Genomic DNA, 12,005 nt, shown 5'->3' with positions numbered 1-12,005 from the left:
GGCATCTCCATACTGATTATACATTCCAACAGTGAAGAGAACTTCCCCCACCCCCTGCAGCATTGTTAGTATTTATTGTTATCTGATTTCTTGATGATTGCCATTCTTTCTGGAGAAAGATGAAATCTCAGTGTTGTTTTCAATTGCATTTCTCTAATGGTCAGAGATGTTGAACATTTTTTCATATATTTATTGGCCCTTGGCCCTTGGCCCTTTGTATTTCTTCTTCTGAGAAGTGTTTGTTTATTTCAGTTGTCCATCTTAGGAGTCTTTTATTTGGGGGGGTCCATTTTTTAAGTTCTTTATATATTCTAGATGTTAGTCATCCATCTGAGGAGTAGCTGGCTATTTTTTTCCCCCATTCTGTAGGTTGTCTCTTTACCCTGTTGGTTGTTTCCTTTGGCGGGCAGAAGTTTTTTTTTAATTTGATATGATCACATTTGTTGATTCTTGTGTTATCTCTTGACTAAGTGGGGTTCTGTTCAAAAGTCCTGGCCTATGCCTATGTCTTCAAGAGCTTTACCTATTTTATCTTCTGGCCAATGAAGTGTTTCTCTTTTATTATTTAGATCTTTGATACATTTTGGTTTTAGTTTGGTGTATGGTGAGAGGTATGGGTCCAGATTCAATCTTCTTCATGTGGAAAGCCAGTTTTCCCAGTACATTTGTTAAAGAATGTATGTTTTTGGTCTCTTTGTCAAAGATCAGGTAGCTGAATGTGCTTAGAGTTGTTTGTAGATCCTCCATTCTGTTCTATTGATTTAATTGTCTATTTTTATTTGTCTGATTGCCAAGCCATTCTGCTTTTATCACTGTAGCTTCATAGTATAACTTGAAGTCCAAATTGTGATTCCTCTTGCCTTGCCTTTGCTACCCAGCATTGCTTGTGCAGTTTTAGAATTTTTTTCTCTAGTGTTATGAGGAATGATATTGTTGTTTTGATTGGGATTGCGTTAACTCTGTATCAGTTTTTGAATATGATCATTTTGACTATAGTGGTTGTGCCTATCTAGGAACAAGGGACATCTTTCCATTTTCTGAAGTCCTCTGTGATCTCCTTTTTCAGAATATTGTGGTTTTGTTGTAGAGGTCTTTCACTCATTGGTTAGGTTAATTCCTAGGTTTTTTTTTTTTTTTTTTTTTCCGGTAGCAGGAATTGAACTCACGACCTTGTGCTTGCCAGGCAGGTGCTGTGCCGCTGAGCTAAATCCCCAGCCCTTAATTTTTCTTGATGTTATTGTGAAAGGTACTGTTTCCCTAATTTCTTGGTTGGTGTGCAGGAACTGTTATTGTTTGTGTGCAGGAACACTACTAATATTTATGTGTTGACTTTGTATCCTGCTATGCTGTGGAATCTGGTTACAAATTCTACGAAGCTTTTGGTGAAATTTTTTGGGCCTTCTATGTAACAGATCATGTCATCTGCAAATAATGATAATTTGAATTCTTCTTTTCCTATCCCTATTCCTTTTATTTATTTCTCTTGCCTGATTATTTCCAGAACTATATTGAACCGTAGTGGTGATAATGGACATCTTTGTTTTCTTTTTTTTTAAATTTTAGAGGGCAAGCTTTCAACTTCTTCCTATTTAATATGATGTTGGCCATTGGTTTTTCATAAACAGCTTGTGGGTTTGTGAGGGGCGCCCCCTATTCCAGAGGTCCCTCTGTTTAACCTAGGCTGTGGCGGTGTCTATGCTGAGATGTGTCCTTGCTTACATTGGTGGACAGGGAACACAGACCTCAGATCTGACTAGATTTTTGCAGCAGGGCACAGGCTCAAGTACTGAATGCTGGCAGGCACTTTTAAACCCAGCTGCTTTTGAGTATGACTCAAGCTGGGCTTGGCTTCTCACTGCAGGGTGTGGGGCCTGTGTCCTACCTGGCCTAAATTTAAACTTCTCAGTGATCTCTTTCTAGTTTACTCCCTGACTATGGCTGTCTCTCATCCAGTCACTGTGGGAGAGTAACAGTAGGAGCCCCCAAGTGAAGTTGTTAGTTGTTCTGAGTCCCATATTTAAAGAATTGACCCCTTCCCAAATGCCACCTAACCAAACACTCTCTGGCAATATGGTGGGTGCCCACGCTCATATCTCTGTCTGGTTGTTGCTTGCTATATGCAAGGAGTAGCCTCAGAGCAAACTCCTTGCCCTGTTTCTGTGGTTCACAAAGGCTGTAAGCTCTGCTGTGGTTTCTCCCTAGATCTCACAGCCCTGGGTGCTTACCTTGCTTCTGGGGAACCTGGTCTCTCCCCGACCCCCTGGAGTCGTGAGAGCTGGGGAGAAAGTAAAAAAAAATATTTCCTTCTTTTCTCTGTGTTGTGTACCATCTTGCCAACCTCTCTGTATCTTCTAGTTTTTCCTGTTCGTTCCTTCCTGATTCCTGGCAATCTGCTTCTCTCTTTTCTTTTTCTTCAACAAGTTGTTACTTTCCAGAAAGTGTCTGGATTCTAGATCTCAGAGAGGCTAATGTTTACTACTGAACATCATTCTGCTATTTTTTTTCCTCCCCAAATGTGCAGCATTCTGAGTCAACATATTATCCAGTACTTTACGATCTTTGACAAATGATTAAAAAGAAAGTCTGTTTCTTTAGGAAAATGGCTTCCCACAGAAAGCCATTCTGACAGAAGTGAAGAGAAAGCAGAAAGGTGCAAGAAGGCAATGTTCCCAAGACAGAAAATGGGGAAATTTGAATAAAGAGAAAATTATAGAATTTAGAGCAGAACCTGTCCCTTAGTTTAAAAAAAAAAGAAGTAATTCATATAACAGTTTCAGTAAGTGCTCAAGACAACATTTACAAATAGCTTTATATCTTTATAAATAGTCTGATGCCTGTGTTTATGTAATCATTAAATATTTTAAAGGGTCACTTACATTTTTTAGTGACACATTATGGCATTTTATGGGAGAAATTATATGGTGTCAGCAGTATCTAATTTGGGAATTTGATGAGGTCTGTAGACATATCCGTCCCATTTGTCAAGGGACTAAAAGTGCTTGAAATAAACAAGCTTATCTGTATACTCAATAATAATCTCTTACATTTATATGGCATGTTATAATTTTTAAAGTACTTTCTCATACATTATCCCATCTGTTCTCTTGCTCTCCTGGAAGGGAAGGAGGTAGCGGTGACTGAAACAGAAGAATCTGAGCCCCAGGTAGCTAATACTGCTCATCGAAGAAAGCGTGGATAGTAAACTGCAGAACCTGGGTGGGAGGGCTGACCTTGTGCTTTCTCCATGACTGGTGTGGGTTGGGGGGAAATCATGAAAGCTTGGAAACTTGACTCCATGCACAAGTGCTGTGTGACTTTGAATGAGTTACTTAACATTTCTGATACTTAGTTTCCTTATCCGTAAATTCAGGCTAAAAAATAGGATCTTGGTAAGTAGTAAAAAGCTAACAAATATACCCTAGTATTAATAAGCTAGCAAATATACCCTAGCTCAGGGCCTTGCACATAATAGATACTCAGTAATTTGTAACAAGGTTGTTTTTATTATCACAGAGTTTTGGGAATCGGGTACTACAAATTTAGAGTAATGATAATGCATGAAGATGACTAATCTCCAAGGATGATACATCATATAATGTTAGAAATTAAACACACAGGAGGCTGTGGGGGTATCTCCCTGGTAGAGCTTCTGCAGCATGTGTATGGTCCTAGATTTAATCACCACCACCAAATAAGAAAACAAAACAAAATGAACCTGGCATGGTTTCAGGAGTCTATAGTCCCAGTTATTGAGGCAAGAAGATCTCTTGCATTTAGGAGTTCAAGACTAGCCAAGGCAACATAACAGACGCATCTCTAAAAAAAAAAAAGATATGGTTAAATAAATTAAGGTACATCTATATAATTGCAGTAACATAGTTCCTAAAAGAATAAGTAAAACAGGTTTATAAGGAGATGGTCCATGTATATGCTTTCTTAGGTTACCATGTGTTTAAAAATTGTTAGGGGATAAGAGCAGTGCGCTGAATACTTCTCCCAGCTTGTGTTCTGTTCAATCTCTTACACTAAGGAACAGCCAGGAGAGAGTCCCACAGCAGGGCTTGGAACTGATGTGAGAAACAGAGGGTCCATGGGAAATGTCTACACAAAGGAGCAGCCACAGGATTCACTGTCCAGCTGGGTGAGAAGGAGGAGTTCAGCAGCTCAGGGGCCTGGGATATGGGATTCTCCAGAGGATTAGGGCTCCCTGTGGTCCCATGCACTCTGCCTCCTTATGAGGGCCTAATAGGGTTCCCTGGGCTGGGGAGAAGTGAGAGTGCTCCACTGGGTGAGGGGAGGCCCTCATCTTTCCACCCTGAAGCCAGGAGGTCCTTCTTGGTTCTCATCAGAGCAGCAACATCTTGTGGGTTACCCTGTCTTTCTCTACTACACAGGAGACCGTAAACATCTTCCATGAAAGCCGAAGAGTGAAGAGCAACAAAACTGAGATAGACATGAGGGGACCCAGGTGCTAGAGAGAAGATAAATAGTGGTGAATAGATGGAAAGTTCATATCCTTACCCCGGCCCCCATGACTGCCATAACCATCATCATCACAACCACAACCGCCACTACCACCAGCCTCTCACCAGGGGAGTGTTCATGGCAGAAAATGACATTGTACTGACACAGAAAGACACTGCCATTGGGACAGAGGACAAACTCCTGGGCCCTCAACCCGTTACTCAGTAAAGGCATGGTTTATGTTTTGTTCTGATGTAGTTAGGGACTTGAAAGCTGTTTTAGCTGAAACAACAGCAAGAAAAATAGTGACCATTCACTTGGGCCTACAGATATCCAAAAAATAAGTAAACACAGAGCTAGGAGAGGTGGCACACTCTTGTGATCCTAGCAGTCTGGGAGGCTGAGGCAAAAGGATGGCAAATTTGTGCCCAGCCTGGGCAACTTAGTGACTTAACAAGACTTTGTCTCAAAATAAAAAGGACTGGGGATATAGCTCAGGAGAAAGGCCTAAGTTTAATCTCCAGTATGAGGAGGAGGCAAAACAAAGTGTGACTTTCATTTTGTATCTGTCTCCTTTATTACTTTAACACATTGTGTCTCAGATCCCTGCTAGCTCTGTAATCACTTGGGGAGTATCTGTCTAAAAGCTAGAAATACAAAGTTGATTAGTCCTCACTAACTTACATACCCTACCTCAATCCTACTTCAAAACTCAGGACACAAAGATAAGACATTCGAATACCAGTGAGAATCCGGAAGTCTTCAGTCGTTGTTGTAAACCTGTGGCCACCCTGAATTCCAGCAGAGCCTCTGCAAGAGTGAGACCGCCCCCAGCAGAAACACTCATCTCACGGAGACAGGATTAAGCAATAAGGATTCCTCCCAAGCCATCTTGCAAAATCAGAACTGAGCTCATGATCAGCCAGACCCAGCCCACCCCAAGAAACCCATAAAAACTGGTCTCATTCCTCTGTTGATGGGCCAGCCTGATCCTCTCCCTCAGAGCTAGGTCCGTCCCAGCTCCTAAAGCTGAAGTCCCTCCCCGATTTTCTCTTACTTTTAACTCTGCCTAGTAAATCAGCCTCTGCCTCTCACTGACACATCCTGAAATGCTTTCCTGGGACAATGACAAGAACCTGCCCAGGCTGAGTTGAGGTCCCCATCTCTTCACTAAGGGGACTCCTAGGACCCGGTCTGGTGACAGTGCAGCAACAGCAAATCATTGTTAGAAAAATTAATAGGAGAGAGGGTGGAAACCATGAGAATTGTTGAAAACAAAAGGAGAAACCTAGATGATAAAGTGAAAGAAAGATCTCAAAACACAGAGGAAGGGGCCAGGAATATAGCTCAGCGGCACAAGTGCCTGCCTGGCAAGTGTGAGGTTGTGAGTTTGATTCCTGATACTGGAAGAAAAAGAAAAGACAGAGGAAAAGTGTGACGAAATGGAAGTTAAAAGGGTGCTAAAAAAACAGAGCAAAGATCCAAAATAAGGAGTTAAAGATCAGCAAAGTAAACCTGAAGAAAGAATAAGGTAATAATAGATTAATGTGAACATCCAGGACCACTAGTGAGTTAAGTGTGAGGTCTCTAATGACAGCATCCTGCCCTCCCTCTCCTTCCAGCCCTTGTTTTCCTTCCCATTTGCAAAAGCTCTGTGTCCGGGTTGTGACATTGCTGCTGAGGCACAAGCAGAGCTTACAGCATGGAGTTGGCACTGCAGGGTGCTGGGACCTTGTGGCTTTCTCTGTCTGGTGTCTGGGAGCACAACGGTGTAAATTTCAGGAATCTACACAGAGTAGGAGCAATGCTTGTAACTCTGCAGCTCCTCAAAGGCCCATAAAAGCCTGTTTTTCAGAGCAGTCCAAAACCTTCAGCCCCATGGAGCCCCTGGTCTCAGAGTGCCTCTTTGACTCCTAGCTCAGTCATGGTACAGCCCCTTCTTGATAGCAGAATGCCCCATAGCCTGCTCCAGCACCTCCTCTCATTCCTGCCTGTCAGCCAGTTGAAGACCAGCCATGTGGAGAATGACTAAATAGACCACCCTGGCCTGCTTCCCTCCATTGCCCCAAGCAGCCCCTAGTAGGGCTCCAGACCTGGCTCTGACATCTGCCCACCGTAACGAGGATGTCACCCACCACTGGATCTCCTTCACTGGGCACCCCAGCTCTGTGAGCAGCAGCAACAGCACCTCCTCTAACCAGCAGCTCCTAGATCACATGGCCCCACTGCCTGTGGCCAAGCAGGCCTCACCTGGGGCTGTGTGCCTCTAGCCTAAGATGGTCCACTGTAAGTTGCTGGATCTCAGGGGCCCTGTGGTCCCACCAGAGCTGAATAAGCACTTTTTGCTGTGCAAGGCCTGTGGGAGAAGTGCAAACGCAAGGAATGCTCAGTTCCCTGGACATTGTCCTCTTGCTGAGTCTGCAACTAGGAGTGCTATTCAGACCAGACCCTGGTCAACTATAGCATATGCATGTGCAGTGTAAGCACTGCTCCGAGGACAATGAGTGCTCCCTTTGCTGATCACCACCACACCTGCTCCAACTGCTGTGCCTACTGGTCATGGGCGCCCTCTCTGTGGTGCAGCCCTGCCTGCTTTTCTACCTGCCTACACCGGCTGCATGAAGCTGGCCCAGCATGGCTACAACCACCTGCATGGTGCAGGTTGCCTCTGCAACACATGAACATCATCTGCAAGACAGTCACTGGGGATGCCAAAGCCAGCAGACCCAACAAGCCTTTGTGACACTTTGGCTTGAAGCCCCAGCATTGTCCCTAGAAATGTGGGTCCTTTTTGCCAACCTCCTGAGGCTGATCTTGCTCATCTGTCATCTCCTTGCTCCTAGCTTGGGAAAAAACGGGAAGAGACCACTACCATTCACCCTCTACTCCCCAAAGGGAGGAAAATACACTTTGGAGGGTACTCGAGGCTTTGGAACTTTCTGTTCAGCAGATGGGCAGGATGTGTGTGTGTGTGTGTGTGTGTGTGTGTGTGTGTGTTTCTTCAAAAGACAGACCACAGATACAAGAACACATATATAAGCTGCAACTGCTTGATGGCCTTCCTGGTCCTGTTTCCTCCTGCGCTCTTTCCTCCCCACTTGGCCATTGTCTTTGGCTCTCATGGGAGCTGGCTGGCGCTAGGAGGACTCGTTAACTGAGAAGACCCAACTTCTGCCTTCTTCTTCTTCCCCTTCACCCCTATGCCAGTTTGCCCCGGCATCTCAGGGAAGATGGAGGACATGTTAGCAATCCTGCCTGTATAGACTTGGGAGTTGTGGGAACAGAAGACATCCAAGGACCCGAAGCCTCCCTGGAGCCACAGGATGGATTTAGGAGCCACTGCATCAAGCATTCCTCTCTCCCGGCCTTGTCACCAACTTCTGGAGGTGTTCCACTCATCCTGCACCGTCCTCTGGTTCTTTTGAGTCCCAGACTTGCCTGCCTGCTATGTGTCCTGAGTTCTTTCTTCTCAGAGCCTTTCTAGAAACATGATGGGTAGAGAAGGCTGGGGCAGCACATGCACGACCGAATGTCATTGTGCCAATGAGTCTCAGGCTGTGGTGTCTTGATCCAGTTGTAATGCTTTTATAGATAATGAAACCAGAGGCTAATGGTGTCTTACAAAACTATAATAAAACAACTTGTTTCCTTTTGGACCACCCCCAGGAAGGGCTGATTTTAAAATGTGGCGTGAGCAATCTCAAGGAGCACAATTCCCCTGCCCACTAAGAAGAGGATTTTATCAGAGAAGAAAAAGCAGCACCTCCCATTGGCAGGATGACAGTTGTGCTGTGCTGGGGTTGGGATTCCTCTCTTCTGATTTTGCTGTTTGCTGTCATAGCTCTTTGTGTATATCCATGCAATGGGTCCATACCTGTGCATAAATAGGTAGTAAAAAGAGCCTGTTTTAGTGTTAGGAAGCACCAGTAGGGAATCAGAAGAGCTCACGAGAGGTGGGGAAGATTCTCCAGGGGCCACTGGGATTGAGCCCTGCTTTTGTGCGCGGTGCACACCCTTCTCCTGACAGCCCCCCATGATGTAGCAACTTTCTCTCAAGGCGCTAAAGGCTCAGAAAGTGCAACATGTCCGATGGGTGTACAGGACTCATTGCACACAAAAGCTGTAGTGTGTTTGGTCCTCCCCATCCCCAGATGTTTAGGGTTTTTGCTTGGTGTGGTATTTTGTTCCCTCTTCCCTCCACGACAGGAAGTAGTCTGGGTCGGAAAAAAGGCCCCAGGTGACATCGGAAGCGCTTAGGAAGAGCATTTCCAGCTTGTTCTGTGGAAACAACTGCATCTAGGAAGGAGGCAAGGTGGCAGGGAGCTGTGAGTGGTGTGTGTACATAATGCTTCCAAGGCACTCCTTCCCTGGGAAACTAATAATAGCATCTTATGATTTAGAATAAGTTAATTAGGTATTTATTGATTTGTCATGTAACATTTGCTGGTTTAAGAAAGGTGAGTACAAAACACTGCATTTTCATTCCCTGTGGCTAATGCATATAGACTTGGGAGCTGTGACCTATCCTCACCACAGCTGTGATGGATGTATGGATGTTCTTGCACAATTTGGAGGGAATGGTAGAAAATGAACACATTCAGCCAACCACTTACACTAAGTGAATGTATCAGAAATGTACTGAAGGGGCTGGAGGTGTTTTCCTCAGATGAGGTCTACAGAGGTGGCCCCCCAAATGATAGAGCACATGTGCACTCTTCCTGTGAGGCCTCGGGCCTCTTCCTGGGGTGAAGGCCTCAAATTTTCTCCATGGGAAGCCTGTTGCAGTAACCAGTTGTACTTTGGTGATGATGGTCTACATACCCATTTTGTAGAGAATTGATTTGCATAAGCTGTGCATGCACACATGCACATGTACACACACACACACACACACACACATACACAGAGTGACCCTCAATCAACAGAGGCCCTGCTTCTTGGCAAATGATCTTCTGAACCCTGACTTGTGTGTACTTAGCTGTAAACAGATTTTTTTGTGGGGTTTGGTTTTCTTTTTTCCTCTCTCCCCTCTTTTGGCTTGCATTTAACCTACTGTGTGTATGTCTGCAGAGCTCTCTCCTGGAGTTCTTCTTGGTGCCCTGTGTGCTCAGCAGTAAAGGGAAGCAGTGAAAGAAGTGTCCTTCTCCTCCAGCTCTGTGGTATAGCTATCCCTCAGGAGCTTTTCTCTGGCTCCTTGGCAGAAAAAGAAAGTTTTGACTTGCCTAGAGGCCCACTACCTCTTTCCAGACCAGTCAAGGGCCCAAGGGACCAAGCACTGAGAAACATGGCATGTTCCTGTCATTGCTTCTGGCTGGTTGTTTCCTTTCACTAGTAGTTCGCTTGGCTGGATTAATCCTCAGCTTGAAAAATGCCAGCGCTTCCCACTTCTCTTGGATCTGGGTGGGGTTGGGGTCTGGGATGCTTCTCCAGGGGTGCCTTGGCTGCTTGCTTCCCCTGCTCTGAGTGTGTGTTGGGGCAGATCAGCACGCAGAGCACCTTGGGAACTGGGTCTAGACCGCCAAAGCCCTTCAGATAAATGACAGGTGCAACAAAGGGTCCCCAGAGCAGCCACCTGGAAAAGTGAAGAAGGGCCCCTTCTGTTGGCATGGGCTCTTGCAGGCAGACACATGATGCAGGCTTCTTTTAGTGTTTGGGGGTCCTCATTGATCCCAGTTGTACATAAGTGAGATTCAACTAAGCAGTGATTGTCTGAGGTTGCACATGTGAGAAGTGTAGGTCTGGGCCAGAGCCCAGGTGACTGTCACCTTGAAGCTTCTTGTTCTCCGGAGCTGCCCCAGGGAATGTGTGCTGGGGCGTAAGCCTACAGCTCTGCACTGTGTAGTTCACTAGGGCATCCTGCCAGTTTCGCAAGCTCTGGCTCAGGCCTTTGGTAAGCATCTTCATGCCCTTCTGCTTCCTCTCCCTGGATGTCAGACCCTGCCTTGCCTTTTTTTCTGGGGGTAACTGTGCGTCTTATCTCGCTTTCTTCTCTCACTGCCCCATGGTTGGGTTTCCTGTTACAAACAGTAAAGCTGTTCCTGGCACCCTCTCCGCTACATTCCTGTTTCACTATCCCCCTTCACCATAGCCCCTTCTCACCCCACCTCAAATGTTACCGCAGAAAGTTTCCTTTGTATAGAATATTTATTTGGAAGCTCTATTTTAATGGTATTTATTTTAGAAAGTCTACTATTGTAAGAGTTCTCCTGTTTGTGAAGAAAAAAACTGAATGTATGGATCTAGAAAAATATCTATAAATATATATTATTAAATACACACAGGACTGCTGCTTAAAACAAAGCAAAAGCTCTATTTCCACTTTTTCTTCAATTCCTTTTTCCCATCCCTTTTCTCCCCTCTCCCTCCACAATCCCTCCATCTCTTCTTCCCCTTCCCATTTGGAAAGGATCTCCTTATTTCCTACTATATCTTTAATTTTGCTCTTTATTTGTATTTTGGTTTTCTCATATAAGATAAACCATGTGATATTTAAGTTTGTGTGTCTGATTTATTTCACTTAATATTATGGTCTTGCCAGACTGCATGCCTGTAATCCCAGCACTTAGGAGGCTGAGGCAGGAGGATTGCTGTGAATTCAAGACCAGTCTGGGCTACAAAGTGAGCTCAAGGGCAGCTGAATTGCATAGGGAGACCCTGTCTCAAAAAATATAAAAAAAATTATGGTCTCAAAGTGCATCCATTTCCGTACAGATGATTCAAGTTTATCTTTTTGTATGCAGAGTAGTATTCTATTGTGTATAAGGAACACATTTTCTTTATCCATTTATCTGTTGGTGAGAATATAAGCCATTTCCAAGACTTAGCTATTATGAACTGCTATAAACATGGCACTATAATATGATGTCTTTAACTCTTTGGGGAAGAGAACTAGAAGGGAGAATAGTTAGATCAGATGGAATTTCTATTTTTAGTTTTTGAGGAATCTCTATACTGATTTTCATAGTGGTTGAACTAGTTTACATTCCCACCAACATGTAGGATGGTTTTTTTTTTTCCCCTGCAGCCTCGCCAGCATTTGTTATTATCTGATTTCTTGGTGATAGCCATTCTTTCTGGAGTGAGATAGAATCTCAGTGTTGTTTTAGTTTGCATGTCTGTAATGGCCAGAGATATTAAACATGTTTTCATGTGTTCATTAAACATTTGTATTTTTTCTAAGAAGTATGTATTCATTTTGCTTGCCCATTTTTTGATTGGGTCTTTTTTTGGGGGAAATCTAATTTTTTTGAGTTCTTTATATGGTCTAGATGTTAGTTGTCTGTCGGAAGAATAGCTGGCAAATTTTTTTCCCATTCTGTAGGTTGTCTTTTTACTCTGTTGTTTTTTTTGTTTGGTGGGCAGAAGCTTTTTAATTTGATTTCATTTGCTGATTTCAGTGTCATTTCTTGTGCAACTGGGTGCTGTTCAGAAAGTGCTTGTCTATGCCTACAATTTCAAGAGTTGTATATATTTTATCTTCCAGCTGATTGTTTCTGTTTTAACATTTAGATCTTTGATTTATTTAGATTTTAGTTTAGGAC

At 44.0% G+C, this 12,005-nt stretch overlaps 1 pseudogene; it reads left to right on the top strand.

The window, feature by feature from the left end:
• The first annotated feature begins 601 nt into the window (after positions 1 to 601).
• On the top strand, positions 602 to 7,207 carry LOC102022476 (annotated as a pseudogene).
• Positions 7,208 to 12,005: the final 4,798 nt, after the last annotated feature.

This window comes from Chinchilla lanigera, unplaced genomic scaffold, assembly GCF_000276665.1.
Source record: "Chinchilla lanigera isolate Chin_1 unplaced genomic scaffold, ChiLan1.0 scaffold00059, whole genome shotgun sequence".
Lineage (NCBI taxonomy): Eukaryota > Metazoa > Chordata > Mammalia > Rodentia > Chinchillidae > Chinchilla > Chinchilla lanigera.
Note: the sequence above shows the minus strand (reverse complement) of the source record. Positions and strands in the feature narration are given on the sequence as shown.